Source organism: Nomascus leucogenys, chromosome 21 (assembly GCF_006542625.1).
Source record: "Nomascus leucogenys isolate Asia chromosome 21, Asia_NLE_v1, whole genome shotgun sequence".
In the NCBI taxonomy this organism is placed as follows: domain Eukaryota; kingdom Metazoa; phylum Chordata; class Mammalia; order Primates; family Hylobatidae; genus Nomascus; species Nomascus leucogenys.
Window position 1 is genome coordinate 72,489,972 of NC_044401.1, and position 25,544 is coordinate 72,515,515.

Consider the following 25,544-nt stretch of genomic DNA (forward strand, 5'->3'; position numbering starts at 1 on the left):
CTATGTCCCCTTATATCCCTTGTGACAGCACCTCTAGAATCTTAAATACCAGCATTAATAGCTATTTCTGGAATTATTTGTTTAATGCCTGCTTTATCTCCTTACAAGAATCACCATGAGGGCAAGGAGGACAAGCATATTGGTCACTGCTGCATCTTCAGAGTCTAACATACTACCTGGCATATAGTAGACAATAAAATGCTTGAATGAATAAATGAATAATAATAAATGAATCAAAAATAAAATACTAATTCACCATCAGGATGGCATGCATAACGAGCTGCCTTTACAGAAAAAAGTAGCTTTGACCAGGCATGGTGGCTCACGCCTATAATCCCAGCACTTTGGGAGGCCGAGGCGGGCGGATGGCCTGAGGTCAGGAGTTCAAGACAAGCCTGAAAAATATGATGAAACCCCGTCTCTACTAAAAATATGAAAATTAGCCAGGTGTGGTGGCAGGTGCCTGTAATCCCAGCTACTCAGAAGGCTGAAACAGGAGAATTGCTTGAACCCCGGAGGCAGAGGTTGTAGTGAGCCAAGATCACCATTGCACTCCAGCCTGAGTGATGAGAAACTCGATCTCAAATAAAAAAAGAAAGAAAAGAAAGAACTAAGTAGATTTTGTGACCCTCTCCACAGCCTTTGCTAGTTTTTTGGTTTTCTATTTTTTTGGTAGGCAATATATTCATGTATGAAGTGGTGACCCATATTCAGGGTGACCACCCTGTCATGTGTTAGCCTATTGCAATGACACTAAGTAAAGGAAACTGGCCTGTACATCAGTGCCTACTTGCCACTAAATTTGTGTTGGATTTTTTTTGCTAGGAGAAAAAAAAATGAAACTGTCCTGAATTTTCCACCTTGGTTCTCAGTATTTGATATCCAATATGATCTGATGGTAGATCTCACAGCTGATCTCAGGAGAATAAAAAATGTCTACAGATGTTAAAAGTCAAAAGAAAGCACTTAAAATTTCAGTATATTGGACCTAGAAGAGACCCCCAAAATTTCCTAGTCTAGCCTCTTACTTTTAGAAGAAAGATGAAGACCTGAGAAAGGGGAAGTGGCTTACTCAAAGGAACGTGGTAAATTAACTAGCATAGATGACGTTACAACACAACTTTCCCAATCTAATGTTGCTCTTTTGTGTGCTTCCCCTCCCTCCAACATAGACACACACATACACACACACACACACACACACACACACACACACACACAGAGCGGGATAGAGAGAATGAGAGAGAGCACTATTCAGTAGAACTTTCTGCAATGTTGAAGATGTTCTCTATTTCTGCTGGCTAATATGGTAGCCACTACTGGCATGTAGCTATTAAGCATTTGAAATGTCACAAGTGCAACCAAGAAACTGAATTTTTAATTCTATTTAATTTTAACTATTTTAAATTTAAATAGCCACATTTGGTTGATAGCTACTGTATTGGATAGCACAGTTCTAGAATACACCAGCCAGGTCAAGGAAAATCAAACCTGTGATTTTGAATAATTTTTAGTAAGCTAGAAGAAAGATATTTAATTACCTGATAGTAACCTTCCAGGATGAGAACAGCATAGAAAGAAAGAAGTAGGATGTGTTTGGTTACAACCAACAGAAAAACAAACATGCACACACAAAATTCAAACTGGAGTAAATAATAAAGAAGATGTACGGTTTCCTATGGGTTGATAGCCCACAGATGGCATTCACTTGCAGGTGGGTTTGATCAGCAATTCCACTAACCCATCAAAGAACTAGCTCATTTCCAACTCTCTCTGCCTTCCAGGATTTCTATTCATTGTAAAGCAGGTGTCTCCTCATGGCTGAAACATGGCTGCCAATGGCTGCCTGGGCTACGTGCTTCCTCATCCACATAGGAACAAGAGAAAGGATTGTTTTGGGTTTTTCTCACATGAGCAAGGATTATTTATTCCTAGCTTCCTCCAGCAAACTACTTGTCATGCCTCATTAGTTTAACTTGGGTCACTTGCCCCTCCTTAAGCCAGTGACCTTGACCAGGGGGAAAGATCACATTGTTGGCCTTAGAACTACAGTACATGCCACATCCCTAACTCAGGAGAGCATCCCCCAAAAGAGATACATGCAGTGGGGGAGGGTGACACTTAAAGGAGAATTAGGATAATAATGGGAAAAGGAAAATGAATACCGAAGGCATAATGTTGACTAAGGCTAGTAAAGCTTTCATATGTACTTTTAGGACTAAAGGACTTTGATATGTTTTATAATTTCTTCCTACTTATAAAATAGTGTATTCATATGTTAAAAGGTAGATAACTCAAGATCTAAACTAAAAATTTTAAAAGTCATCTATAATCTATCACACAAATGTTACCAGTATTCACATTTAAGTGTACATACTTCTAACACTTTTTCGAACATGCCTATTTCGTGCTGTTGTTTTTTTAAAAAATTGTAATTTAATATATGGTTTTTTTGTTTAATATATTTTTTGTTTAATATATGTTTTTTATGTTTTATGGTTTTTCATTGTATTTTTTATATTTTATTATTTTTTCCTTAAAATATCACATTTCTCATGTCAGTCCTCTAATGGTGCTCTTAATCCACTTAACCAATCTAAAGTACTGTACTTTTGTTTCTTGAAATATTCAACATCCATTCACTGCTTGTTAAGTGTGGTTGATTTTACTTTTGTGGTAGTAAATTTTTTACTACATGAAACAAAAAATTAAAAACAGGAATGCCTTTCTTTTTCTATAGGATCCTACATAGTGTCAGTGGTTAACTACAAAAAAAAGTAATCATACATATATCTTATTTTCTTGGTGTGGGCTTAAGTCCTATTAACTTTTCTTGACTTCCTAGGTTTATGTCTGATTTGCCTTTAAGTAAATTTCTGAAGAATAGAAGTCTTTGTCTTACTGTTAATATGCTGCTTATTCTCTTTTATCTGGCTTGAGTTTTTAATTATGTGAACTAGACAATTTCCAGAAATAGTAGAAAAACACAGGAAAATAGAAACATATATATGTATTTTAATCTATATCTTTTTGGGTCTTCCTCCTTTTATTTATTTATTTTTTAATGTAGTCAGAGAGGCAATCTAACAGCAGGAATGAGATAATGAACTCTGGAGTCAAACTGCTTGAGTCTATTTCAGCTCTACCTCTTACTAGCTGTTGGATTCTATGTAACTTCACCTAAGTTGCCTCACTGACACCTGCTTCAAAAGATCATTGTTAGATGCATATCGGTGTATCTGGTATACTATAAATCTCCATAAAGTTTTAAAATTAAATTTGATTTATTTGGTGTAATTAAGATTTTGCTCAGAATTGTAAGATGTTTTCTCACTTCTCTATACCTTTGAATGTGCAGAAGTGTGGAATTCTATTGAAACATTCTTTCTATTTGAAAAATCCTTGCTCTATCTTTCATTTCTACCTACCATTTCCCTTCCCCTTCCTTTTTTCTAACTTAGCTTGCTTTTCCACATTAGGTTCTTGATGTCATTCTCTATGGAGTTTCTCTTGGCCTCCCAAGTCTAAGTTAGAAACTCCTCCTCTACACTCCCACAGATTCTGTCAACTGCACTTTCTGTAGCATCTATTGTTCTGTGCCATATTTCTCTATTATTGTCTCTCCCCTAGACTATCTTTTATATCCATACAATTAGGCAAAGCAGCATAGTGCCTTTCAGCTCCTCAAACATATTATACCATTCTTTTTTTCTGAGGTGGAGTTTTGCTCTGTTGCCCAGGCTGAAGTGCAGTGACCTCGGCTCACTGCAACCTCTGCCTCCCAAGTTTGGGGAATTCTCCTCCATAAGCCTCCTGAATAGGTGGGATTATAGGCACAGACCACCACACCAGGCTAATTTTTGTATTTTTATTAGAGATGGGGTTTTGTCATGTTGGCCAGGCTGGTCTCGAACTCCTGGCCTCAAGTGATCTGCCCACCTTGGCTTCCCAAAGTGCTGGGATTGCAGGCATGACTCACCACACCCAGCCATATTATACCACTCTTGACTCAAAGCTTTTGCACATTCTTTTCTCTCTTTCAGAAACATTTTTCCATTTTATTGTTTTCCCAAATAGCCCTTTATTTATTCCCCCTCATTTCAGGGATACTTTCTCTGACCGTATCACACCTTTCTTGAAAATATGAAATTATCTCCCAATGCACAGAATATAATGTCTGATTTTTAAAAAACTAGGTCCAGCATGAACTGATATCCACCCCTATTTCCAACCTAATATTATTCCACTTTTCCCTAAACATCTGCACATGCACCATGTTCCAGTCACTCTGGTCTTTTCTCACTAATTCATTTCGGCAGTCATTCATTTACCAAGGACTCACTCAACAAATGAGGTACGGAGACTAGAACTCAATTACTGGTGAAGAAGATAATCATTTCCCTGCTTCATACACTCCGAACCCTTTCCAGATTCAAGGTCTTTAATGTGCTATAAGCTCCTGTTTTATTTATCACTGTTCACTCACCATCTGGCAATGTACCTGGCACATAGTAGGTGCCTAATCAATATTTATAGAACATATGAATACATGAATGTGTGAATGAATGAATACACAGTCACTTCTCATTTATTCATGTTTTAGGTGTTTTATGAATTTGCAGCAAGATTCTAAGCAAGCGGTTGGCAGTGGGCTGAGCAGGGAGGAGGCTGGGAAGAATTTTAGATGATGTGTCTGTATGTGTATGGGTGTTTGTGTGGGAATCTGAGTCTGAGAGTGCCTAAATGTGCATCTCCAACCTCATCCTAGTGCCAGAGGAAAATGCTTTTTGCATCACTTCTTCTTTTCTCCACCCCTTTGTCCCCTTCTTCTAACACACCCTATTGACAGTACGCCTTCCCTACTCTTGGTTTCCACCCTCACATTCAGGTTTTTGTCATAGTGTAATGGAGAACATGTGGAATCTCTGGGAGTCCCAGCTCAGGGAGAAGAATCTAACAGTTACAAGTTTAGAGTAGAGAAAAGAGAATTATAAAAGGGAGTTCAAGGGAAAAGGGGATGAGAACACACCTAGCATGCTCATGTTTGGAGTCCCTAAGCCAGAAATCCTCAATCTTGGCAGTAAGTTACAATAATCTGTAGAGTTTTTAAAACTCTAAATGCCCAGGCCCCCACCCAGATCAATCAAATCAGGAACTCTGGAGATGGGACTCAAGCAATAGCATTTTTCAAAGCTCCCTAAGTGGTTCCAATTTGCAGCCAAGTTTGAAAACCACTGCATTAAAACAAAAATGTACAGCAGAAGGCCTCTGGCCACCATGGCAACCCCCAAAATACCTGCCATTTCTTGTTATTTAGTTGTCAACTGAGAGATCTGTGTTTAACAGATTTAAGGTTAACTCAAGGTAGGCATCTTTATTGAATGCTTACTTTGTGCTTGGTACAATAATAGCTACCATATAAAACCTCTATTTCATTAGTTTTTTTTTCTAGTTCGTATTTAACTGTGTAGATCATATGAAACTTAAGTGTTCAAAGCCATGTGTGGCAGATTTCATGGTTGCTTCCATTACTTATGATCCTTCTTGATTTTCACTTATGTAACCACAATCTCCCTGCCAAGCTAACCGCTGGTTCCAGAAGTCTTTCCTGTAGTTCACAGTAGCCCCATTCCCTTGACATCATCACAGATGTGAACAAAAGTCAGTTTAAGCCAAAGTCATGCAAGGACAAGTTTTCAGGGATCTTCTAAAAGACATTTCCTCACTTGTCTAAGACAGCCTCAGAAAGTGATTTTCTCTTTTCATCCAGAGTTGTATAAAAAATCACGACATTAACCAGTAGTCATTAACTGATATTTTCATATCCTGAAGAGCCACCAACCTGTCAGGATGAGGCCGACACCCTGGAAAGAAGAGTAAACAAGTTGGGGAAATGTCCTTTGTTGAATCCAACCTATCCGAAAGTCCACTCAACACTAGGCTTTCCCTGTGATGAATTAAGACAGCTTCAGCAGGGCTTTCTGTTGTTACTTGTTGTTACTTGGAATCAAAAGCACCCTAACTAACGGAGCACTAAGACACGGCCTATAACAATGGAAATATAAAACCAAGATTATCCTATAGATAATTTAACCCGGACTCTCAGTTTAAAAATAAACAGACTCAGATTCAAAGAGCTGAAGTGCCTTGTGTAAGACAACACAGTCTACCTGGGACTGTATTACCTAGAGCTGGGCCTGGAACTCACGGGTCCTCATTGCCAGCTCACTGCTCATTCTACTGAACTATAAAGACATCTTCATTGTGAACATTCACTTTAATTTTCCATTCTTGTTCAATTAGTTGTAATGACCCTAATTTTTGAAATGTTGTAAATTTCCTTGGAAGGAACTCTCTCTAGAAATATATATTCTCAGCCCTCTATCAACAGACACACCCAAAACTTATAGATACAATTTGATTGTTAAACGTAGACATCATGAAAGAATATGGAAAACTGTTGAAAATATATATCACACAGCTCACCCCCAACCAAGAAAAAAATTAAAAATTCTACCCAGCTAGGCTGCTTCACTAAATGATGTTGCTGAATATATAAAATACTTGAATCTAAATTTGAAAGTGCTCCCCCCTCCCCTTGATTAACCAGATTGTCCCCTCCCCTATATATAGGAACGCTATGTGCCTGAGCCCACTTGCCATCTGTCACCACATTTTCCAAACTTCTCTTCCACCCCCTCCTCTTACACAATCTTATCACATAAAAATATTAGATTTCAGGGATTTGTATAATTTCATCAGATTTTCTGAGCAAAGTAAAAATAGAAGATGTACTGGTATACTAAACTGACTCAGTTTTTGAGTGCCCAACACATATCTACAGCAGCCAGTAATGCCCTTTACACAGACCTTATGTGGCCAGGAATAGCAGGAATAAGGTGTTTTATTTTTCCCCCTGTAGTATGGTATTTCATATTAGGAATTTTCAGGCATTCCCCATATTACAGAGAGGAATTTGGATAGTTTCCAGAGAGTCCTGACTCATATAACATATATTACTTTGTTTATTAGCTTTTGTAAAGTTTGGTAAGTTTTCCCAGATCATTGGAAAATACTTACAAGCCAACTGGGGAGTATCCATATTGCTGCTTCCCCCTTACAGTTTAGGAGATGAATTCTAACCATCTAAATATATGGTACCTCCACTCACCCAGGCGCTTCAGCCAGAAACTTAAGAGTCTTCTTCGTTTGCTGTATTTCTTACCTCTCACAACCAATCCATCAGAAATACAAGCTAACACTTTTGTTTGCAGACCCCACAGGAAGTCTTTGAAGAATATCCAGGGAAATTGGCTATGAAGTATCAAGCCTACTACCCAATACATATTTGTTAAGGATGGTCCTGTGAACTAGGTTCTTTCCTGTTTCTCTGCATGTGTAGGAGAAAAGAGCTTGTAAGAAGCCCCATGTTATGTCTACCAAGCATCTTACTTTTTTCCATCTGCACCCCTGATGGCCCTGAAAGATTCATGAATCACAGACCATTCTGTGATCATTGGGTTGGTCACATGTCTCAAGCCTGACCAATCAGGAATTCCCATGTTCTGTCAGCAGAGATTGGCTCAAGTGTGGGCACATTACCCAAGGAAGAACACAGGGGAGGAGGGGATTTACTTCCTTTATAACAGGAGTAGTGGTGGCTACTTTTATCTTTGAGGAAAAAGGTTACCTGGGGAAGCAGAGAATACAATCACACCCACAAGAGAAAGAGGAAAACTAGCATTGAAGATGGAAAGAGAGAAGGAGGGAGAGGGATAAGAATAGAGTCTAAATGAAGGTTACAGACTATGGTTTGCCTTCTGTTTTTATAAACTAAGTTTTACTGGAATACAAATATGCCCATTTGTTTATGTATTATGTATATTTGCATTCAGGCTACAACAGTAGAATTGTTGGAATGGATACCATATCCAATGGGTTATTCCTGACTGAGGGCACATGAAGTATGCTGTCCTTCTCAAAGATCTTATAATTTAATGAAGGCCAAGAAATGTAAACATTAAAGCACAATAAGATAATGGGAATAAAGACAAAATGCAGGATAGAAATAAATCTAACAAAATAACAATGCTAACAACACTGATAATGTTCCTGATGATGACAGATACCACTGATTGATTGCATAGTGGCATTGTGTTGCCTCTCTAAGTATATTGTCACTCATCCTCCAAACAACCTTGCCAAATAGATGTTTCAGTTAGAATACAAAAATGTTTGCTGTAGTAACAAGCAACCCCCATAGCTCATGCTGCATATCCGGGGGGATCAGTAGGAGGATTTGCTTATTGTAAACAGCCAAGATCCCAGGATAATGAAAGCTTTCTCCATATGTTTTCATATTTGTCTCATTGGGGGAAGGGACCATTGTAAATCACACACTGTCTCTAAAAATGTCTGTCCACTAGTGAAACACATCCCTTCCACTCACATTTCATTAGTCAAAACAAATCATTTAACCATTCCTAAACTGAAAAGTACTGGTGGAATGTAATGCTACCATGTGCTTAGAAAGAGAAGAGTTATAATTATTTAGAGAATGCTACTGCATTAGTCAGGGTTCTCCAGAGAAACAGAACCAATAGGATATAAATATATTGAGAGTTTATAGATATAGATAGATGATATAGATATAGGTATAGATAGAGACATGGATAGACATATGAGGAGATTTATTAGGGGAATTGGCTCACATAATTATGGAGGCTGTGAAGTCCCACGACAGGCTGTCTGCAAGCTGGAGATCCTGGGATGCCAGTAGTGTGGCTCAATCCAAGTCCAAAAGTCTCAGGACCAGGGAAGCTGATGGTGTAAGCCTCAGTACAAGGCCAAAGACCTAAGAACCCAGCAGGTTGCTTGTGTAAGTCCTGAAGTCCAAAGGCTGGAGAGCCTGGGGTTCTGATGTCCAAGGACAGGAGGAGAAGAATGTCCTAGCTCTAGGAGAGACAGAAAGGAAATCTTTTTCTCTCCTTTTTTGTTCTATCTGGGCCCCCAGCCAATTGGATAGTGCCCACCCACATTGAGGGTGGATCTTCCCCACTCAGTCCACTGATTCATGCACCAGTCTCCTCTGGAAACCTCACAGACACAACCAGAAGTAATACTTTCCAGTTTCCTAAGTATTCCTTAATCCAATCAAGTTGACACTTCAAATTAATTATCACAACCATGAATCTTTACTCAAATGGGTATTATTAGTATTCACTTTTCTAATGAGAAAGCATAGTAAGAGAAGTTAGGAGACTTCCTCAAGGCTGTCAGCTAATAAGTAGTAGTGTTAAAATTGAACCCAAGTCAGTATGAATCTAAACCCCAAGACACTTTTTTTTTGTTGTTTTACCATGTCAACATCCTTTCTCATCAGCTTTGAGTTAGATGATTGAATAAAATAGTAAATTTACATGACGTAGGACCAAGCAAGAGATGTAAAACATTTGGGTTTGATGAGCTTGGAAATAGTAGGCCCTTTAATATTTTTAATAAAGACATTTACATTATAAAAGCAATACTTAATAAAGATATGGACAGCAGTTTTGACCACAGAATTGGGTGTGCAGTGGGATAAGGGAGCAGTGTAAAAGTAGGAATAAGATAATGCAAAAAAAAAAAAAAAAAGTGAGAGAGAGATTGAAGAGGAAGAGAGAAGTGAGTAGTTAGAAGGGAAGTTTCAGACAGAGACCTTTCCTGCTCTTGAGTAGCTTAAGTATAATTCTTTTCTAAAAGGTTCAGGTTCAAATATTTATGAGACAGAGTTACTATTCCTTTTAGAGTCTTGTCAAGTGTAAAAGAGGAGGAAAAATCTGTTTGTGAAGGGAGTTTACAGTATACTTAAAGTTTATTTTAAAAATAAATAGGACTTGATAGATAGGGCAATAAACAACAGGCCCCATCAGTAACCTGCCAGGAGCACTAACAGGAAGCATCTGTAGGCTGCCAAGAGCCAGAAATAAGAATGGACAATTCTTACCATCAGAGTCACAGTACAAAGTCACAAGTCACAAACAAAGTGACAGGACTAAGTCAGAGTCACAAACAAAGAGGATATTTGGGATGCAGCATCTCTAAGCCAAGTTACTCTCTGTTACAAGCACACTCACAGTTATGTGGAATACACCCACACAGGTAAAATCACATCTGAATCGGATGTTGCTTGTTCCCTTTGCTATGAATTCCAGGTTTTGTTTTAGCTTGAAATTATGACACAGCACACAAAAATATATGGGGATCTTTAGAGAACCATAATAGCATAGAGATATTAAACTTTGTATGCTGTCAGTAATTAGGAAGTATATATGGCCAAGAAGAGTTTATGTGTTCTCTCCAACCACTTATTATTTTAATAGTTATATGTATTAAATGTACACAGGCATGACTATTTAGGTGCTCCTACAATATGCTGGGCATGATTACAGGAGCTAGGGATGCAGACGTGAAGAAGAGAAACAATCTTTACCTTCATGGAGCCTCATATTTTACTGGAAGAGTAAAACGAGGACACAAATGCACAAGGTGATTAAAGATTGGGGCATGTGATCTGAATGTAAGAAAAGAATGATATCATGGAAAACCTGGGGAACAAGGAGTGGAACTGACGGTAGGTAGTGGTCAAGGAGCCCTTTGGGGTACTAACCTTTCAGGTGAGAACTAAAAGCTAATAAGCAATCATGCAATGACAAAGCATGATATATATTTGGGCTTGCTTCAATTATAGGTCAGTGCACAAGTAATTCAGTTTTTGCAATTTTGATGGTAAAAACTGCAATTACTTTTGCACCAAACTAATAATAAAGACTTTATTTCTGGAGACAAAAATATAATAGAGCTGGGTTGTGAAGCTCATTGGATTGGGGATCTGAGCTTTTTTCTGCCTGCGATTTGAGATCCGAGTCTCTATTCTGCCACTTAATAGCTGTACACCCTTAACTTAGCCATCTACATTTTATGAGTGTGGATTTCTTCATGTGTAAAATGTGTGGGTTGGGCCGGCAGATCTCTAAAATCTCGTCTAGCACGAAAAGTCCATACTACTTTCTCTTCTGTTGCCACTGCAATAGTGTCATATGCTTTCTCCTGACACACCACACACACACACACACACGTAAGAATATGTGTATTAAGTCTTCCACTTTCAAACTGCTGTCAGGAATTGACCCTGGGAAAAATAGGAAATGATTTTTCAATACGATTTGAATATAAGTGAAAATCGACCTTAGCCCCTTACTCCCTTTCAAACACTACTTTGCTGAGATAACATATTAGCTATTCCATAAAGGTCCCTGGGCCTTTATCTTATTTTAGGACCTTATATTAGAGGATACACCACTCCCCTTTCTCAAACTATCCGTCAGAGGCCACAGCCTTGGATGCTCCGTGTGTGTTGTGTGTGTGTGTGTGTATCTGTGTCTGCGTGTGTGTGTATGTGTCTGTGTGAGACTCTTCCTCCTTACTCTCCCCTCAGTGCAGCTCGACCCCAGTGCATCTGATGGGCTGTTTGATGACCTGGGGAATAATGGGAAAAGATGAGGCAGTCCAATGGATTTGCTTCCAAGGAATTTGGATTTGGGATTGTAAGACACTGGATGGGTTGGTTGCAGGGCCCAAAATGAAGGACACATAAAAGCCTACAGAATCATAATGATGACAAAGCATTTGAATGAAGCCCGTGGACTCCATGTCTGTTGAGGCTCCCAGACCTGTTTAAATCCAGACTCATTTACCAGTTCCGTCTCCCACAAGGCCCAGGCATCATAGTATTTCCTGCCCCTGATTTCTATGAAATTTCTCCTGGTACTATCAGCAACCACATTTCTACTTACATACCTTAACTGGAATTCTTTCAGTCAAATTACATTCACTAAAACAAAGGGTAGCTCATTCAACAAATGAGATAAACTCCATGAAGATGTTAATGGTGAACACATTTAGAAACAGGAGTAAAACAGACAAACAGCGGAAAGGCTCTGCTTTCAAGAAATAGAGGTCAGTGGCCAGGAGCTGCTGGAACAGGGAGAGGTAAATGATGCCTGTAGCAAAAAATGGATTCCACAAAATGCAGTTGGGGGTAGGGGTGGGCAGGTGCTCCAAAACTGGCCTGGGAGGATCTAAAAGAGAAGACTGGGAGGAATAAATTTGGCGTACAATTTTGCTAATGAGAAGTACTCAATTCCACAGGATAGAAACTGCCCTCAAAGCTCCCCAAAAATGTTTATCTTCTTCTTCCAGGTACCTTCCAGCATCGGGCCTAAAATATAGTAAAAGTAATAATAATACTACTTATTCATAGGGGCCTGAAATTGTCTTTCAGGTACCACATAGAAAGACATGCTTTCCTAGTCATTCTTTAAAGAACTCTACTCTTCTCCAACTGGGCCACTCGTTAAACATTTTTCTTAATTCTGTGGCTTATGATTCTCCACTTAGGAATCATGGGTAGGACAATTAAGCTTGTCATTTTTAAGAAGCGGATGGTATGGAGTGATTGCCCAATAGTCACTTCCAGCCGCCAGCTGTGATGAGTCTATAAAACTTTTTGTTTGAACTTAAAATACAGCACACTGTTACAAAAGGTAGAAATATTCTAAGTCAAGTTATTTCTCCTCATAAAATAGTACTCCACCGCCACCAGTATTAGCAACAAAGCAGAATTATTCTGTGTTGCTTGAAATGTAAACATCTAATGCTTAAGGAATGACTGAATAGATATTAAACCTAGTTTCATCCAACGCTGTAGACAGGTAAAGTTCTAAAGAGAGTAAGGCTGAGCAAAGGTCATTTAGCTGAAAGATGCTTGTTTGGATTGGACATCTTCTCTGCTCTAGGGTAAGCAAGGACAGATTGGCAATCAGCTTATAAAAGCAGGCACTGTGTGCCATCCATAATGTAGACCTATATATCTGACCTAAAGAGGCCACTGCTCATGTTTCCAGAGCGGAAAAATGCATATGAAATACCTTACCTGTACGAAAAGATCCTTCTGTTTAGTCAGAAGTGGGCCAGCAAACTGATACATTGACAGCATGCTGGAGAGTCTAGCAAAGGGGGCAGGAGGGGATGTAGACTTCATTCCTTCCTTGTCTCAGTCTCTAAAGCACAAGGACATCTTTAGAAAATGACACTTTGTTTGTGTAGGTGCAGAATTTTTAATCATGTGCAATTGTTCTCCCAGAGTAAAATCTGATTGTTGCTACAGATGCAACTTTTCTAAAGCCACCATGTGAATCACAGTTGTTAGTTCCTGACCATTTGAGTAGCCCTCAACACGCTATCCAAATTTTGATGATCCATGGGAGAAGAACAAGATAAATAGGAAAGGGAGATAGATGGGGGTTTCTTATCTTGAGCATTTTAATTAATCCAGTCTCATAAAGTAATTTAAATCAATGGATGGCTTAAGCCTGATTATGAAAGGATTGCTATTGAAATGGAAGCCTTGGAAATAACCTTAGGAAGAATTTTTTTATAGTTTGGATCCAACTCTGTCCAGAGTGCTCATTCCAGGTCTGGAGAAACTTATAAATGGTTTTCCTTTCCAAACAGTCTGAATGACAACCATATCATACTTATTTCAAGACAGATGGTGAGAGCACAGTTTGCCTTTCAGTTTTAATTCACTGCCATCTTTTCTAAGCAGCATGGTTAAGCGAGCTGCTAAAGAGAACGGCCTCCCAAGCCATTCTGCCAAATTTTAACAATACTGGGATGAAACCTCATGCTTTAATATTATGGTTAACTTTCCCAAAGTGTTTTATGAAACTTGCCTTAAATTTGCCATCCGAGAATTATAACCGATAAAACGTAGGCAACCTCCCTAAAAATAAATACATGAGAAGTTTGCAATTTTTCCTATGTTCCTGACACCATTGTCTGCTTCTTGATTTGTGTGGGTGTTCCCATTTCCAGAACTGTGGCTCACATTGTTTTCATAACTCCATTTTTTTCCGTCCCATGATGCCCTGAAAGAGAAGCCAAGATCCACCAAACTCTTAAGTATACCATCTGGATTTATGTTTCTCTTGAATACCAACTTATTGACTGCTTACTGTGGACCTGCCACTGTGCTAAACCTTATATTTTTTATCTGTGTTAATCACACAATACTGAAAGATTAATGCCATTTTATAGATGAGAAAACAGCCTCAGATAGGTTAGGTACCTTTTCTGAAGTCATACGTCTCATAAATAGCAGAACAGAAATGCAAACTTGGGTATAAGGTTAAAGCCCTGCATTCTAACCTTCCCTAAACAGCACCTTCATCTAATTCCATTGCTCAGGGGGATGCTTGAGCACTGACTCTAGTAATAAAGCCTGATCAATAGCAGGCTTATCTTTGAAATTCCAATCCAGTCCTCTGTTTCGGTGGCTTCCCACTTGGCCACTAAATATCTGTATTATTTTGTGCCTAGACTGGGTAAAAAGAAGTTGATTTTCTTTGGGGTAGGTACAGAGATAGTTCAAGCAGTCCTTGCCAAATGAAAAGAGTGGCTATCATCACTTATATTGAACTTCTTTCTACAAGGGAAATTCCATAAGATCACAGAACTAGTCTTAGTATCCCAAGCTTGTAGCCCAGAGCTCAACATTTAGATATGCAAATAGTTGTTGAATAAATGAACAAGTGTATGAACAGAGACTTCATTACCCAGGTACAAGAAACTGCAATGGGAGAGCCTTTTACTCTGTCTTGCTTTGACCAATGATACTTCTGATACCACTTCTTTCCTGATTCCTGGGTGCCAGTTCAGTTATCCAGAAATACCCCCAGAAACAAAACTTCCCTTGGGTCTTTCCCTGATAGAAAACCCTGTCCACCAAGAAGCTTATCATTTATTTTAGAATAAATTTAACTTTTCTCAGGTGGCACTGTCATAATACTCTCTCTGTACTTAGCCTCCTAGGAATGAAAAATAAAAATTAAAAAATAGTGCTTTTTCTGCTTTAAATTAATCAGACTTCTGAACAACTGAATGATATTGTTAGTGATCTATCATTTTCATTCATTCAACAAATATATATGGAGCCACTACTGTGTGCCAGGTATATTCTAAAAGCTATGGATTTTGTGGGTATGACAATGAAAGGAATAAGAATCCTTGCCCTTATGAAACTTAAATTCCAGTGGAGGGAGCCAGACAGGAAGCCAAATAGAGAAGAAAAACATAGAGTGTGTTGGGAAGTCACAAGCAGCAAGAAAAGAAACAGAGCACAGAAGAAGCGGGGTATGCCATGCGGAGGGCAAGGTACAATTTTAAATAGGGTGGGAATTATAAGTTACATCTGCCCCCCCATTAAGAAAATGTATATTGATGTCCTATTTTCCAGTGCCTCAGAATGTGATCTTATTTGGAAACAGATATGTTGAAGATGTAGCTAGCTACGATAAGGCTATACTGGAGTAGAGTGGGCTCTGAAACCAAAATGACTGGTGTCCTTCTAAGAAGACAGGGTGAAGACACACAGGGAGAGCACCATGACAACAGAGGCAGAGACTGGAGGGATACAGAGACAAGCCAAGGAACACCAAGGATGTCTGGCTGTCACCAGAAGCTAGGAAGAGGCAAGGAAGGATTCTACCTAGAGTCTCAGAGGGAGTATAGCCCTGCTGACACCTGGATTTTTCTGGCCTTCAGAACTGTGGGAGAAGAAATATCTCTTGTTGTTTCCTAAGCCCCCTGGTTGGTAGCACTTGTTTTTTTTTGTTTGTTTGTTTGGTTTTTGTTTTTTGTTTTTTTTTTATAGTAGCTAGATACTAGCTTTTTTTTTTTTATTATACTTTAGGTTTTAGGGTACATGTGCTCAATGTGCAGGTTTGTTACATATGTATCCATGTGCCATGTTGATTTCCTGCACCCATTAACTTGTCATTTAGCATTAGGCATGTCTCCTAATGCTGTCCCTCCCCCCTCCCCCAACCCCACAACAGTCCCCGGAGTGTCATGTTCCCCTTCCTGTGTCCATGAGTTCTCATTGTTCAATTCCCACCTATGAGTGAGAACATGCGGTGTTTGGTTTTTTGTCCTTGTGATAGTTTACTGAGAATGATGTTTTCCAGTTTCATCCATGTCCCCACAAAGGACATGAACTCAGCATTTTTTATGGCTGCATAGTATTCCATGGTGTATATATGCCACATTTTCTTAATCCAGTATATCGTTGTTGGACATTTGGGTTGGTTCCAACTCTTTGCTATTGTGAATAGTGCCGCAATAAACATACGTGTGCATGTGTGTTTATCACTTGTAATGGCAGCCCTAGGAAGCTAATATAATGGACAAGGAGGCCTCGCCTGTAAGGATGGCATCTGAGAAAAGACTGAAGTTGGTGAGGGTAGGTACAAAAATAACTCAAGCAGTCCTTGCCAAATCAAAAGAATTGGCTGTGATGCAATGGTCATCACTTATATTTAACTGATTTTTACAGTGCAAATTACCAAAGTTCAGAGACCTAGTCTTACATCCCAAGCTTGTAGATCAGAGCCCAACATTTGGATATGCAAATATTTGTTGAATAAACGAATGAACAAACAGATGCATGACAGAGACATCATTACTCACGGACAAGAGACTTCAGAGCATGTAGCTATCTGGGGGAGAGGGAATAAAAAATCCTAAGTCCCTGAGGTAGGAATATTCTTAGCACAGAGGTCAGAGTGGCTGGGGTAGTGTGAGAAGAATAGCAGTCAATGAAGCAAAAGGGTAAATATGACACAAATACCAACAGTCTTCTAGCACAGCAGTGTTCATACTGAAGCTCAGCATCATAATTACCCGGGTGACTTGTTAAAATACTGATTTCTGGGCTCAGCTCATCCTCAGTGTTTCTGGTTCAGTAGATCTGGGGCAGGGCCTGAGACAATGCATGTCTGATAGCTTCCCAGGGGATACCGATCTTGCAGATCCAGGGACCACACTTTGGGAGCCACTGCTGTAGGCCATCCTAAGGACTTAGGCCTTTGTTCTGAGTTGGCTAAAATATTTCTGAGGGTTAGAGCAGAGGAGCAACACAAGGTGACTTCCTTTTCAGCAGGAAACTATTTGGGTTGAGAATAGACTGTAAGGGGTAAAGAGTGGAGGCACAGTCCAGTTGTGAGATTATTGTAACAAAAAGTGCATAATGTGAAGGATCTACTAAAAAGTAGACATAAGCAAATATGCATTGCCTGTGACCCAGAGTATTTCAGGAGCGGGGAGGAGGAAATGGGTTTGTTCACAGAAAACAAATATGTAAATAAGAGATTTGACTTCCCTGGTGCCTTGAAAGTTTGGCATGCTTAGAGAAGAACATTTATTTCATAGGAATTATATTGCTTCTGAGGCGCGCCGGCTTCCCCTCCGTGTGTCGCCAATTTAGCAATCAAGCTCATGTCACATCTTGAAATTTTTAATGGGCCCTATGGGCATCCCCTGGAGTTGATTGCCTGGCTTGCTTTTGAAGGAAAAAAAAAAAGGGTCTTTTCATTCCACCCTCACACCAACTCAGAATCCTGTGAATTTTAAGAGCTTTTGTTTGAGTAGCTAATGAGGACTCTAATGCGCATGCTCTGGTTAAGTTCTCAGATCATTCACAAGGTGACCTTTAAGAAGGTCCTAAAATAGAATATATATTATCTTTTTATATAAAACCCAGATCTCACAGTAGAAGAAATTCCCAGATATGAAGAATAAAGCAACATACCAGGATTAATAATGACAGCAAAAGGGATATTTAGAAGAGAACAATGCGTTCAAGCTTTTTGAAAGCATTTGATTTCCGTTACCACATTTCCCTGTCATTCTGTGTGTGCTCCCACCTTCCCATTGATCTATCATCTTGGCAATATGCTCATAAAATCTACTCAGATCCCTTCAAAAACATCATGGTTTTAGGTCTTGCCTGTTTGAAAGGAATTCAGAATTTTATAATTTGGGTTTTACAAATACCTTAGTTTTTTTTTTTTTTTTTTAAAAAGGGATATTTTGCTTAAATAACCAAAATCTTCATGGAAGATATAGCTTAGGACCTTTCTACTTCAACATAAAAAGTGAAGCATCTTCCAAGTCTTACTTAGACCACTTAAGAGCTGACATACTGTATCATTAGTGATGTGACTGTGAGCAAAACTTAATTTCTCTAAGTTGATCTCATGGAGTTAGAGAGTAGAATGATAGATACCAGAGGCTGGGAAGGGTGTATGGGTGGGGGGTGAAGAAGAGAAGTTGATTAATGGGTACAAATATATAGTTAGAAGGAGTAATTTTTAATGTTTGATAGCAGCATAGGGTGACTATAGTTAACAATAAAGTATTGTATATTTCAAAATAGCTAGAAGAGAATACTCGAAACATTCACAAAACATAGAAATGATAAATACTTGAAGCGATAAATACCCTGCATTCCCTGACTGGATCATTGTACAGTCTATGCATGTAGGGACATATCAAATATATCCTATAACAATGTACAAATATTGTGTTTCAGAAAAACAAAACTTCTCTGTTTCTTATTTCCACATCAGTAAACTAAGGGAGTTTGGGCCCTTCACTTTTATTTGGATCAAGTTGTGAAGGGCCCAGAAAATTCAAGAATTAACTAATTTAAATTGAACTATTTTGCCCTATATTTATTTTGTCTTTAAGAGAGGAAAGTTATTTTAATGCATGTCTTCCAGGATATTAAAACTGAGATCAAAATTTAAATTCCTTTGGAGGCTAGGCTAGTAGCATCAATGAGTGAAGCAGATAAGAGGCAAAGAAAACAAAGCCAGGGACCAAGAAGGTGCAAGTTAGGAGGGGGTAGTGGCAACCTCCAAATAAAAAGCAACTGGTACTCAGCTCCAGGCTGTGCTATGCATGCAATGCAAGAATAGAGACCCAGGTTTGTTACGCAATCCATTTCAGAAGCTCAAAATACTCATTGTTGTTGTTGGTATTTAAAACACCTGGATTTCTTTTTTTTCTTGAGATGGAGTCTTGCTCTGTTGTCCAGAGCTAGAGTGCAACGGTGCAATCTCAGCTCACTGCAACCTCCACCTCCCGGGTTCAAGCAATTCTCCTGCCTCAGCTTCCCACGTAGCTGGGATTACAGGCTCGCACCACCACGCCCAGTTAATTTTTGTAATTTTAGTAGAGACGGGGTTTTACCGTTGGCCTGGCTGGTCTCAAACTCCTGATCTCGTGATCCGCCTGCCTCGGCCTCCCTAAGTGTTGGGATTACAGGTGTGAACCACAGCGCCTGGCCTAAAACACCTGGATCTTTAAATCACAAGCAATTCAAATGTGAAACATTGTTATCACTATGTGGACCAAACCAACATGTCTTCTAGCTGAATCTGACCTGAAAGCTATTAGTTTGCATCATGAAAGTCATATTGGTTAAGATTTACCCCTTCAGGGATTGTTGTTGCATGCTAAATGTCCATAAGGGGAGTATCAGGTCACATGAGTCCTCATAGTAATTAATTTTCTCTCCGAAAAAATAACTATTAGGTTGGTGTAAAAGTTATTGCGGTTTTCGCCATTACTTTCAATGGCAAAAACCGCAATAACTTTTGTACCAACCTAATACTAACCTTATGCATGCCCCTACAAGAAAAAAGTTAAGTGTTCATAATAGGCCAACATAGACAGACAGAAAGACAGGCATGGGATATAATAAAAATGCAACACAAACTGGTTTTTCTGAGGGGCCTTAGACAACTGCAATTTGACCTTTCTAACTCTAAATCAAGATACTCTTTATTTCTGATCGCTTGCATTGAAATGATGAACAGACGTGCTCATGAATCACGAGAATTGTCCCAATGCCCTAAGCTAACAAATAGACAAGTGAGGATATAATTGACAGTATAAATAGGATTTTTTTTCTTCCATGGAAAGATTAAAAGGATTAAGTAGTAGTAAGCACCCTTAGGATATCTAAGTGGCTTTTTTCCTTTTCGTTTTTGTTTTACTAACAATACATTTGATATGCAGAGGCCCATAAATAATTTCAAGAAACAGTATTTAGGTTTATGGATTTGCTATATAAATAAAATTAGACTTTTGTCAGCTTGTCTACTGTTCCTACATCACATGAAAAATGTCTGGATGAATTTTCACCAATTTTGGAGAGGATATTTGTGATGATTTGAGTAATAATATAGGTTATGTTCTTCATATCAAGTTGGATTCCTTCACAAAGATCTGGAAATCTAGAGTAATTTATTTGAGAGATAATTCTGGGTAGCAGGAAGGATGGAAGGAGAAAAAGCCAAAACAGCTGCATCACTGAACTGGTGATGACTATAAGCAACTAGGCTCATTCCCACTGGGGAATGTCTGAGAACCATAACGAACGTGTTTCAGAATGGTCCCTTCAAAAGCCAGAGAGACTGGGACATTTTTCCATAGACTCTCATCCTCCAGTGATTGGGATTCACCCTGGGTATTATCTTCTTTGTGTATGAACACTACTCATGGCTTGGGAAGAAGTCTTGAGGCAGAAGAGCAGAGAGATATTGGGGGCATCTGATGTGGGATGACCTTACCATCATAGGAACCCTCCATCACATCAGCAGCTGCTGTGTAATCCAGGTAGACCACACACACACACAAAAAAATCTGCTAAATTATGTATGCAAAATTGAAGGTCATCACTGAGAAAGGACGCTATTCTTCAAAGCATAAGAAGTTAGGTACAAAGAGAAATCTATGCCTTTTCCAACTGAGAGAGAAAAGCTATCATCATCATATCATGACAGCCAGCACAGTCGGGCGCTGACTTTGAGCAACACTGTACCATGTGTTTTGCTTGCTTCCTTCACTGGGTCTTGCCACCACTTAATGCCACAGGCAATATTTTTATCCCCATTTTATGACAATCAAACTAATGATTGGGCAGATTAAGTCATAACACTTTACTATACCAAGAGAACAAACACTATGTTCCAAATACCTGCTCAAACGAAAAGTCATAGAGAAGACACCTTGAATCTCACCATTGATTTGCCACAAGCTGCTTCACACGTGGGCAAACCTAGAGAATTTTCCTGGAGCAGTAGCCTTCAGAATATATTTATTTCATTATGGTTTATGATTCTCTCTCCACCGCCCCCCCCCCAACAATTCTTCAACTCCTTTATTTAACATATAATGACAACAGAAAAGGAGAACAATCTCAAGGTAGTAAGAAAAAATTAAGTGTACTTTTTCAGGATTAGAGAGGGTACAAATGAAAACTTTGCTTTCTCAGCAGAAATACACATACAGTTATCTCATTTAGTGCTGCCAACTAAAGAACTATTTGGATATAACACTATACTTTTCAGAAATATTTTACATTAAATTTATACATACATACATAAGTCTTTCACCATATACTGGCTTTATGATTCTCTTAAACAATGATCAGTACACCAGCAAGTCACAAATAGAAACATTTGTGAAAATCTAATTAAATTCTCTGGGTAAACAAAACTCAAGTTAGAAAGATCTCATGGCTATTGAACTTTCAAGAAACACAGCTACTCTATGTCACAACATCCACTTATAAAAAGCAAGTGTTTGCGAACATGTATCTGAAAGAAATACACATTAAAGGGAATTAATTTTTAAAAGAGAATTTTTCTCTCCTGCTAGGTATCACCATTGCGGGCTCTAAAACAGAGGCAGGGGTTTGCAATTCATGGCTTCAGAACCACTTGGACACCAAAGATGTGTGTGCCTCATGCAGAGACCTCACTTCTCTTTCATGGTAACTAATGACTCACATACCCTCTGCTCTCTCGGCTTCCAATAAAGGTTTTGAATACCAAGGTAGAGAGAATGGAGAAACAAGTAGAAAATGGAAAAGAAACTGCTGAAAAATAATGGGTAAAGTTATATAGTGTCGCAATGAGCATTTTTATTCTAATTTATTTAATTTTGTTTCGGCAGGCCAAGTGGGTAAATGTTGTGGGTGTGGTAAAAGGAGTCCTGGTAGGTGAAATAACATGAAATCTTCTTAATGATGCCAACCAAACTGTTAAAAACTGATACCTGGCAATTAAGATGTTTATCCCTCTAGATTATTACTACTTTCTTCTCTGTTCTTGGTAGATGTCTCCGTGATTTGAGTTTCAGTTATGGCTCAACTAAAGAGGTTTTGTGAAACTGTTTTCAATTTCATTCTATTACTTAGGTAGCTAAGTTAATTTTCTAAGTTATAAAATCATACTGGGAAACAGACATACACACTGTCGCAAAAATCTTTTCTATGTTACTTAAAACTACAAAAGTATTGAATAAAATAGAAAAGAAAGGAAAAGTAGATAGTTAGAAATTGTAGACATAAATGCCAATGGACTTGGATGTTATATGAGTTGGCTTGTCCAGCGTATTAACATACTTTCAGAGACGCTAGTGTCTTGTTTAGTGCCTTAATTTTTCTTAGGTGGTTTTGATTTTTAAAGCATATGGTTCTGTTAACAACTGGCCAAAAAATATTTGCACATGAGATTTTGCTTTTTAAAAAAATAATTAGTGCCTACAACAGTGAATTCTTTGCAACTCATTACTTAAGAAGAACACAGTCACATGAATATTTAGGGAGGATTATGTGAAGAACATGTTTCTGTATTTTTATGACAGTATAGTAAGAGGGAATGGACATCTTAGGACTTTTGCTTGGTCTTCACAGCCTCCTTGACACCCCGATGCAGTATGTCAAATTACAGGTGGACATAAATCATTGGATTTTTCTAGGCATAAGGGCCATGGCTTTCATCAAATTCTCACAGGGTCTAGGACATCTCCCCACAGCACACACAAAAAGTAAGACCAACCAAGAGAAAATAAACAATTCTGAAGAGACAGTAGATCTTTAATTGCGTTTGTTGATCTAGTCTTAAGTGACGAACTGCTGGACGTCTTTGAGGGGCGTCAAAGAGTCACTCACTCTATCTCATGTTATCTGGTCCATACAGGAAAATCACTCTAGGTCTCTATTTAGGCAAAATGTTCCTCTGATACACACCTCCACAGTATCCACGTTTTAGACATAGCCAGTCTTAAACTGTTGGATCCTCCTTTTTGCTTTGGCTTGTAGGAGGTTTAGGGTCAAGTCTATGGCCTGTTTCTAGCAACTATACCAGACTTTAAAGTCTATATGTCTGTGATTGAATTTAACCCTGGAATGTAATAGTTTTTCTAACCTTGTACCCAACTCCCTCTAATATTTATGTTATTATTCTGTGCCTTACGTATTTTTAGAAGCTGGTTTAAACTCTCATGCCCATTGAAATAATAAAGCTTGTGAGGAAAATTAAACTCAGGGCAATTCAGTCACACTCCTATCATTTCCAGCCCTATCCTTGTTTTATTTTTCCTGGTAGCACTTAAAAGTAATCACCTAACAGTATATTACATATCAATTTATTTACGGGTGTTTATTTATGAGTGTTGTCTGTTTCTCCAACAGAAGAAGCACTGAGTTGGAGACATTATCTAACATGGCCAGTATCGCATCCTTAGTACCTAGAACAAAGTCCAGCCCTAATAGGACCTCAGCAGAGATTTGCTGAATAAACCAGGTGATCTGAGTTTATAGAAAAGGTTATTGATAATTGATCCACAGAGCTCAGCCAGTTAACTCCCTCCTCTGTGCTCTTTTGACTCCTGTTAAATTTTCCAAAGCGTTCAAAAGGAACATTTTTAAGTTTGGCAATCTCCTAAGTTTAGACAGAAATCCGTTCTACATACACAAATGTTCCCTGCTTGAATAACAATATAATTATTCCCACTTGCTTTAAGTGATTCTAAAAGGAGGAAATCACTGGCTTTACAAGAATTTTGTAATTGGAAATCTGGGTACATTTTAGCAAAAGCTAATGGATACGTACTTATTTTTCTGTGGAGCTGTATTTCTGTAGTGCCTTGAAAGGAACTCTTATTAAACTTTTAAGGATATTCAAAACAAGCTTTCTTTTATGTTACTAAGGAAAATTAACATACTGTTTGTAGCCTTATACCAACGTCAGTTACCTGGCCCTTAAATCATCATTTATATACTCTCAGTGTTCAGCAAAGAACAAAATATGAGTCTCATAGAATTCGTGGTTTGTTTTAAGGACACATGAGAGTAAAATTGAGAACCATGCAATTCATAACAAATTCAATCTCGACAAGACAGTATACTATTAAATGAAGCGCCACCTATTTCTTCTTTCCCACAAGAGGCTGAAGAATGGGAGCCATTCACTCAAATATGAAAATCATGAAACTCTTTAATTCTATGACAGCCATACACCAAGAAACAGAAAAAAATCATTTCATCTCATAATGTTTTAGAGACCTCAGGCAAATGTACACAGTAGATGCTGTTAGACATTAAGGATTCATTATGAGTACTAAACAGCTAAACTGAAAGTCTACTGGTTTATTTGAAATTTCATGAGATTCTAGTAGGAGATTTATTAAATTATTTACCAAACTTCAACGGGAAAGATTACCATTTATTCGGTCTGAAAGTAATGCTGATAGGCTTATTTGTTTCACAATGTGGTTTATATTAAGTGATAAAACGTGGTAAAATAACGTCTAGCGTCTACCATTAATTCATCAGTCATGATTCATTTAAATAAAAGACAGCAGTTCTTCTATGAGCTGACTCACTGGTGATTAAACATTCCCACGATTTTGTAATAAGATTTACCTTCTATCAGTGAGACACGTCTGGGTCCCAGAAATCAAGGTTTAGTATTTATACACAGAAAATGGTCCTCTATTCACCAGTATCTTTTGAGGAAACTATCTACATAATTCCATCATAGCTGGTTCCATATAATTCATCTTCAAATCTTTCTGAACATACAGCACAAGTACTGGATACCATTCTTCTCTTAAGTGAGTGTGTTCTTGCTAAATATTTACGTCCACGAATTACATATAGTTATATGCATATATATGTATGTGTATATATGTGTACACACACATACCCATATATTGTGAGCATCTGTATGCATCCAAGATATGATATGTATACACACAGACATTGTGGGCATCTATACACATGGCAGAATGGAAGTGGAGAACTGGAATTAAGCCAGGTAATTCTGAATAATAGAAATTTCATGGAGAGGCTGGAAGGAACAATACCAGTGACGACACACAACTATCATGCAGAAGAAGGATCTAGCAGCGTTGTTGCAAAATGGTAAAATAACCAAAGTCTCAAGAGGACAGATGACAAAACTTACTTTATCTCAGATAAATGTGTTTCCTGGTAAAGAATGCCTCTTAGGTGATAATTGAGTCCAGTAAAATAGTAAGTTATAGAAATAAGAACAACACTAGTCTAAAGCAGGACCTGTGACTACCAAGACTTGATGATAGAGGACATGGGAAGAAAAGAAGGGAAAAGTTGAACACAGAGAAGACAGCACAAAGAGATTGTGACTTTGCGATGAAGGGTGGCTGCCTCCAGGTTCTGATAAATGGAAAAGAGAGGCAGAAGGGAGTGTGAAAGTTAGAGGTAAAGATTTGAAGATGATATTCTGCTGGCCTTTAAGGTGGAGGAAGGGGCCAGAAGACACGGA

The 25,544-nt window shown here is 38.4% G+C and overlaps 1 protein-coding gene across 1 annotated transcript in view; it reads right to left on the bottom strand.

The window, feature by feature from the left end:
• TAFA1 (TAFA chemokine like family member 1) overlaps window positions 1-8,918 on the bottom strand; it is a 598,831-nt gene extending 589,913 nt beyond the window's left edge. Inside the window, exon 1 of the mRNA XM_030802029.1 lies at window positions 8,712-8,918. The gene's annotated coding sequence lies outside the window, so the exon portion shown is untranslated. The remainder of the gene's footprint in view (window positions 1-8,711) is intronic.
• Window positions 8,919-25,544: the final 16,626 nt, after the last annotated feature.